This window comes from Culex quinquefasciatus, chromosome 1, assembly GCF_015732765.1.
Source record: "Culex quinquefasciatus strain JHB chromosome 1, VPISU_Cqui_1.0_pri_paternal, whole genome shotgun sequence".
Taxonomy (NCBI): Eukaryota; Metazoa; Arthropoda; class Insecta; order Diptera; family Culicidae; genus Culex; species Culex quinquefasciatus.
Genome location: NC_051861.1, coordinates 19,545,021 through 19,553,428, shown reverse-complemented (window position 1 = coordinate 19,553,428; position 8,408 = coordinate 19,545,021).

Genomic DNA, 8,408 nt, shown 5'->3' with positions numbered 1-8,408 from the left:
TTCTTCCTACATTTTGTTGCATTTTTTAAGTCCTTTCAGATGCATATTGAATTTTGAAATTAAATTGAATTATGCCTAATTTATAGACTTTTGATGATTTTTGACGTTTTTGAACCATCAAACTTTGTGTCCCGATTTGCCCCACTTCCCGTTGACCTAGAGTGCTCATATTTTGGCCAGATGCTAGTTTTACTCGAAAACAAAGTTGACTTTATAACTGTCGGCCACTATTTCTAGTACCAACCACTAGTGTCTTCCTTTTAACTACAAGAAATTCGCCGCCCTTGACTCCTAAGAGTTTGAGTACGGCACGGAGCTTGATTTGATTTGATTTTAATTTGACGAAAACATCGAAAATTATCAAAAAAAAAACTAAGATTTTTGAACAGAACCTAAACATGCTAAAAATTATTCGAAACGCAGAGGAATGCATTTTAAATTAACTTCAGCTATTTGCACTTGCATTTTCATGGATATTTTGAAGTTTTTTGTAAAAAAAAATCCCCCAGATGTTTCAGGCCGGTCTTGAAGGTGAAGGAGTCATAATTTTTTTTTAAATATTTGTACCAGCCTTAATGATTCTATGATTTCAAGTTTTAAAAGCTTTACAAATACAAGCTGTAAAACAAAAAGCCGTTAGACTAAAATGAAAAGTCCTTAAAAATTCCACCATACCTTATACTTCATTCATGGTAAACTGAATCGTGCTATAAGGAGTGGTCCAGCGGCACCGGCTTCTTCACACAAGATTGCATTCAAACTTGAGAGATTTTTTTAAGATAAGGTCCAATTAGCAATTGTAAACATTGCGTAGATGTGAGGGGGATCAAAAAAGTTAGACAGACAACTCCAAATGAAACTATCATACAATACACATAATTCCTAAGATTGATCTTTGAAAACTTTGAAGCTGCGTCAAAAATTATTCCAGGTACTCGCCATTAAATTAATCGTATCCTCCTGTCCTGGCCCACCGGCCGGTATCGATTTCATCCCTGCCCCGGTAGCCACAACAAACCCCAAGCAGCTCCTGGTATCAGCCCAAATCTCCGGATGAAAAATGTCACCTCGTAGGACATATTTCCGGCGTCTTTCGCGGCGCGCGGGATGATTAATGATGGGCCCCGATCGAAACCACTGACCTTCTGGCACGGAACTCCACCGGGTGGGGAGACTTTGCGCCAAAATTAACGCCCTGTAGGAATTACCCTCCCTGATAGCGAGAAAACCGTCTGCAGCTAATGACTTCTTTATTCAAATGAGTCCGGCCTGGTCTGGAGCTGGACATGTAATGGACAGAAATTATTTATGTAATTTATATTTTGCTGATTTGTTGGTTTTCGGCTGTGCTTTAAGGAGCCTCACTTTCTTCGTCCACGGATAATGAAGTAGCTGCCAGAAGTGTCCATTTCGTGATTGAATCGTTCAAGTCACGCAGATTGCGCGCGTGAAATTGCTTAAAATTCAACCGCAAGGGTGAAAATATATTGAGCATTGCCATGAGAAACGGTGGAGAAAAAAACAAGCAAATTCAGGTTGATGTGGTCCGTTAACCACAGCACGTTGCCGCAAATGTAATGTTAGTGTAGTGGTCAGCTAGGTTGAACGCAGATTCTGCGAAATTTGACCACTAATCATGGGCGGCCATCGACAGTAATGAATAGCAACAATTTAGAGCTAGCGCTATTCTCTGTGTTAAGAACTTTTTATGATTTCCGCCTCTATGATTGAAATAATTAGCCACACATGTAACGGAGAGATACTTACAGGGTTTTCCTAAAATAACACAGTCGAGCAAGATTGTCTCTCAGATACCAAAGTGTGTGCAAGTCATTTTGGAATATTCAAGTTGTCAAGTTGTGTGTGTGTGTGTTAAAGTTCTACACAAACATAAAAATAACAATAACCAATCTACTCAACTTGCCCCTTGTTTCCTCATATCTTTGTACAGTGATTGCTACTTAGTTATAAACGAAAATCCTATAAAATTCTGGTTTTTGCCCTTAACGTTTTTTTTTACTTTTTTGGAACTTTTCGCTCGGTGGTTGGACACATTTGTTTAATTCAGGTGATGAAAAAATAATGAACGTTGCACAGCATCGTGGGCAAAATGAACACATTCGAACCCATCGACACGAAATGTGCATATTTCGTCAGAAATAATGACATGGTGGAAAATCGACGGGTTTTTTTTTCAGTAACATTTTATTTTCCCACCACATTGGCAATGGAAAAATTTGTGAACTATACAGTACAGTACAATAAAGCCATATATAGCAAACAAATATCTTATTAAATTTTGATTGGACTTCGTTTGGATCCAGACAAGTGTTTACAAATACATTTTTTTTGCAATTCCGTCGTGAAACTACTTACTTTTCCTGTCATTCTTGAACGACGAAATAGCCTACTTTTCTGTACCAAAAATAACAGAATCGAATAGCAACACTTTTCAAAATAAATGCTGAAAAGTTCTACTTTTCAGCACTCAAATGGGTGCTGAAAAGTTCAACTCGGTGAACCTCGTTGGATAAATGTACGACTCGTGCTGAAAAAATCCTCTTTTGGCAACTTGTTGCATAAACTACTATTTTTTTGCAATTCTGTCGTGGAACTACTTACTTTTCCTGTCATTCTTGAACGATGAAAAGGCCTACTTTTCTGTATCAAAAATAACAAAATCGAATAGTTACACTTTTCAAAATAAATGCTGAAAAGTTGAACTTTTCAGCCTTGTTTCGAAAAGTAATACTTTTCAATATTTTTTGATTGAAACGTTTAATTGACAAAATACGTGAATATTTGACTTATGATTCCACCCAAAGGGTGTTTTTCGGAATTGCAAAAAAAATGTTGCATGGAACTCTCTGCAAAATCGTAGTTTATGCAACAAGTTGCAAAAAGAAGATTTTTTCAGCACGAGTTGTACATTTATCCAACGAGGTTTACCGAGTTGGATGAATACGACGAGTGCTGAAAAACTCAAGTTTTGCAATAAGTTGCTTACAACATTTTTAGCAATTCCGAAAAACGCTTATTTAATGGAATTTTATGTCAAACATTCATGTGTTTAGTAAATTCATCGTTCAAAACAAAACAATATTGAAAAATGTTACTTTTCGATACTAGTGCTGAAAAGTTCAACTTTTCAGCTCCCATTTTATTGAAAGGTATTAATTTTCCTTTCTGTTATTTTTGGTAGGGAATAGTAGGCCGTTTCGTTTCTCCAGAAGGGCAGAAAAAGTTGACAGTTTCACAGTGGAATTGCAAAATTACTATTTCGGTACCGAAATCGTGATCGAATTGGGAAAAACCAAAACCAAAATGATATGCGCTGCTAAACTCGACTCTGATTGAGGAACAGTGCACTTGAAATCAATCCCAGCTCTTCATGGCTCAACACAGAAGTACCTACTTCTGCTCTCTTGAATTTGACGAAGGTAGCCCCTAAAAAATTACAGCGTTGGCAACGAGAAAGGGGCAAAAAAATGAAAAACACGACCCACGTGACGGGTCGATTCAATTTGGGACGCATGAACACGCTTCGTTTTCACTATCTGAACTTGAAAAAAAGATGGAAAAACGTTTTTTTGCCTTCGAAGCACACTTTGCATTCACAGGAAGGAATGCAATATTAGAGTGGAAGGTCATGGTCCATTTTTTATGTTCATGAAATTGAAGTTGCGTTGTGAGCAGTTTAAAAACAGTGGTAATATTGCATCTGGGAAGGGTCAGAAAAAAATATGTAATTTTACCTCTGAAAGTGTGCATTTTTACCACTTTTCTAGTGTGATTCCACTTTTTCAGTCTAAATTGAGGTAAAATTACATGATAAACGAGGTAATATTCAACCTTCCAAAATTTAATCTTCCAAACATTGAACAAAATTACTTACATTTTTTTTTATTTTAATTCTATATCCAAAGAAATTTCATATTTTTTTTTCAGGGAAATTTGATGTTAAAGACTCGGTTGAAATTAAATTCTATTAATTAAAATTACTTCTCAGATGTAAGTTTTGAGATCCAAAACATAAATAAGAAAGAAAAGCGCAGATAAATCGACTCAATTTGATTTACAGCTGTTTAGTGGTTGGTGGGTGCACGCTCCTGACGGTATGATTTATGGCTGAGCGGAGAGCTTCGCCCCTCTCGATCTTGGCGGAAAATGCAAATTTTTAGAGTTGTGTGTTATGCTGCACACTGCACTGCAATAGCGAGTAGCTCGAGCTTTCCCGTTTGCCGGGAGCTTTGAGATGCAAACTGCAAAGTTTTTTTTTCTATCTTTTGCTGGAGGGAAAGGATGGATTGAATATATCATATGTAAATTTTTCCTAGGTGAAATATGAGCTTTGGGCGAAATGAATAAATTTGATTGGGACGGAGCTGGAGTTTTAGAGTGAATTAAATTTGAAGAAATGTATGGATTAGAGCATACAGCAAATTCTACTTGAACCAACTTTCAAACTTTTGCTTCGCTGTATTTAATCGGTTACATTTATTGAAATCGTTCCCTCAAATTTTCCACAGATTAAACTCGATTAAAATTAACTCAATAAACTACCCGTAGTCTCGTCTCGTGGCGCAGGGGTAGCGGCTTCGGCTGCCGATCCCGATGATGCTATGAGACGCGGGTTCGATTCCCGCCTTATCCACTGAGCTTCTATCGGATGGTGAAGTAAAACGTCGGTCCCGGTTTCTCCTGTCTCGTCAGAGGCGCTGGAGCAGAAATCCCACGTTAGAGGAAGGCCATGCCCCGGGGGGCGTAGTGCCAATAGTTTCGTTTTTTTACTACCCGTAGTTGGAAAGCTTTATCGATTTCCCTCTTCCAAAATTTTCTCCAGAATAAGCCACTTTGATGCACTCTATCCAGCGACTCCTGTCAGAACTCCGGCAGCGGTCCTTTGAGGACATCCATCAAGCGCTTTTTCAATTAAGTTGACCCCCCTCAATCTCACTGCAAAATAAAGTCCAATGTAATTCTCTACGAACTCACACGAAATCAGGAAAAGTTATCCCGACCCCTCTTTGATTTGCCAGAAAATTTTGTCCTAAGGGGTAACTTTTGACCCTGATCACGAATCACCCTTAGAATGACATGCTCTAAAAAATTTTACAGTTAAGTAACAGAAAATGGTAGAGTTTTTAAAACTTTTTTTGCAATTCCGTCGTGAAACTACTTTCTTTTCCTGTCATTTTGAACGACGAAATAGCCAACTTTTCTGTACCAAAAATAACAGAATCGAATAGCAACACTTTTAAAAATAAATGCTGAAAAGTTCTACTTTTCAGCACTCAAATGGGTGCTGAAAAGTTGAACTTTTCAGCATTTGTTTTTAAAAGTAACACTTCAACATTTTTTTTGATTTAAACGATTTATTGAAAAAATACATGGAAATTTGACATAAAATTTCACTCAGTGTGTGTTTTATGGAATTGCAAAAAATGTTGTATGGAGCTTGTTGCAAAACTTGATTTTTCAGCACTCTTCGTATTTATCCAACTCGGTGAACCTCGTTGGATAAATGTACGACTCGTGCTGAAAAAATCCTCTTTTTGCAACTTGTTGCATAAACTACTATTAAATGTTTTTCTTCGTTGGGTCGCGGACCCTATTATGGCATAATTTTTATTACCCCCCGGTCACGCAGTGTTACTCTCATTGACCGCTGGGAGCGCTAGTAGGTTGACAGTTCAGACTGTCACGTATGTTATTGTTTATCTTCGTGATGTTATTTTCTGTGATTTAGATTTAAGGTTTCGTATTTTGTATATTTGTGAAATAAAGTTCTTCTGTGTTGAACCTCCGAGGAGGCAGGTGGCCTCTCGGAGCCTCGAAAACCACCGTGTTTTATTTGTTCGGTCTCCGTCCGCCATCGTCCCTGAAGCTCCGCCGTTGTCCGTAAGTTGTTGGTTCCGACAGTCCCGCAAGTAGTTAATCACAACGTAGGGACTGGGCCGAACATTCTTCAATAAAAAAAAATACTTTTTATCGAAATTATGAGTACGCCATCAAATCGGGAGTCTAATTTTAAATAAAAGTCCCTTTGACACAAAATTTCTATCGCACCACCGTTTCCGGCTGCAAATTATTGAAAAAACACCAGTTTTTTCGCATGTTCAAAAATGAAAGGGGTCGTACCGCCCCTCCGTCACGAGATATTGCCTCTTAGGGCAAAGTTTCACGCAAAACGTAGAGGGATCGGGGCAACAGCTGTGTGAGTTGGCGGAGAAATACCCATGTAATCAAATTTTCCACGAAGTTCTCTTCATATTGGCCTGTCCTCCTGGGTGTATGCAATCGATTGACATTGACACTGGTGTGGGGCCGCCGGAAAGGTTCAGCTTCAACGATGGCATTTCTCCATGGTCAACCTGGTCTGGACCGCATGTGAGGTAAGTATAATGTGCGGTTACTCATTCACGACGGGAAGCTGTCCTTCCATCGCTGCAAGTAGAAGCACTGAACAAAAAAGTTAGGGAAGATTTGAGCTTACAAAATAGTTTCATTTTAAGAATTTATTATTATTTAGTGTTTGGATGTCATGTTTGAAAGAATTTCAAAAAAACTCTTTTTATCAGTGCCACCATTCTCAGAAAAGGACCTCTTCCGGTCATTGCGGCAGCCCCTTCAGCAATATCCCAAAGGTGAGAGGCCCCTGCTCCTCGGGAAGGACCGAGCCCCCTTCCGTGCTCACAAAGAAGTAGGTAATTGGAGATAATTTAAACGACGTTTGCTGCAGCCACAAAGTCCACCTCGCTGCCTCGCTATCATATTTCATCGCTGGTCCTGGCCCAGTAAGAAGAAGGCCGGAAGGAACCAGTAGGTGCCCGCAGCAGGGTCATAACTTGAGGCCGGATGGAGGCACAGGTCGTGCTGATGATGTCAGACTCAGGGCATAGTTGATGATGGTGATTGGACGTTCAAATAGTGGAATTATTTTGATGATGTGGCATAAAGCAAAGGAATTTTTAGTAAGTGGGCTTAAGAATGAATGGTAGAAATCGATTTTGAAGTGCAAAAAGGTTTTTAATAAAAAAAGTATTTCTTTTTTCACAAAATTTATAATTACTTTCACCTAGCTAAATTCTCGTTTCTAACTTCCAACCCCAATATCTCATAATCCATCTATCCAACTGCTCCGAATGCCAAAACAAGTTCCTCACTAATTGCTTAATTTACCCCACATATCCTCCGCGTGCCAATTCCTTCAAGGTCTGGTTATCCTGGTCATTAGGAAAGGGGACACGCGAGATCTGCTATAAAGGATAACAAAGTCGACTGATTAGAACACGTAACCAATTTAGGAAGCTGCAAATGACCAAAGTTCGGGATTCGCAGACCTCTTTTTTTCTTCTCGGTATGATTGCAAACCAAGGTATTGCTCGCTACACCAGGATAGTGTTCTAGATTACGGCGACACTTTCCAAGCGCGCTAGGAGGAGTCTAGCTAAATGAAACTTTCCTGGAGGGAGCTTTCATTTTTGTCTAGCGTGGTGTAATGGGTGGTGATATGCGATACACAATAACAAAATGTTTTTCTAGATGGAAGGAAATCCATGCCACTGTATTATGTGAGCAAAAAACTAAATTCCAATTATTTTAACAATTTTAAAATATGAGCATGAGCATGAGCATGAGAGAATTATTTTCACAATTTTAAAACAATAAAAAATCACAAAATGGTAATACAGTCGACTCTCTGGCTGTCGATCTTCTCGATATCAATATTGCTCCATCTATCGATGAATTCTTCAGTCCCTTCAATCTACATACTTCAATTATCTTCATTCCTCGATATTTTCCCTTGCTTGAAGGATCTCTTCCTCGACGGTCCCTTGGATTCTGTTTGCTTTAAAAATCTCTTCCGGTTGTCAATAATTTCACTTTCTCATGGCTTGCATAGACATTTTTCTTGGCGAAACGAAACTTTGAAGGGTGTTTGACATAAGTTTGTTTTTGTTTGATGGACGTTGCCATGATTCTCTCCCATAGCTGGGTATCAAGAAAAAATATTTTCAAGCGAGTCTTCATTTTGCATCGTTCTGTAGACTGATGATTCTCTTCCTCGACGGTCCCTTAGATATTGACAACCAGAGAGTCGACTGTAATAAAAATAAGCATTTTTTTTATAATTTCTTGAAATGTGGACTCAAAAGTAAATATTTTCAATATACCTTAAAGTAATTCATTTGATAATAAATTTTAGACTAAACGTTATACAATGTAACGTTTCTAAATAATTCACAATCGATCCAACACATTTTTCCAATCAAGTTTTTTCAAAGACGGACGACTTTTTATATGGAAACATATCATTATTTTTAATCTTTTTTTAAATGAACTTTTTGAAAATCATGTATAGGAACCATCCATAAACCACGTGGACACTTGAAGGGGGGGGGAGC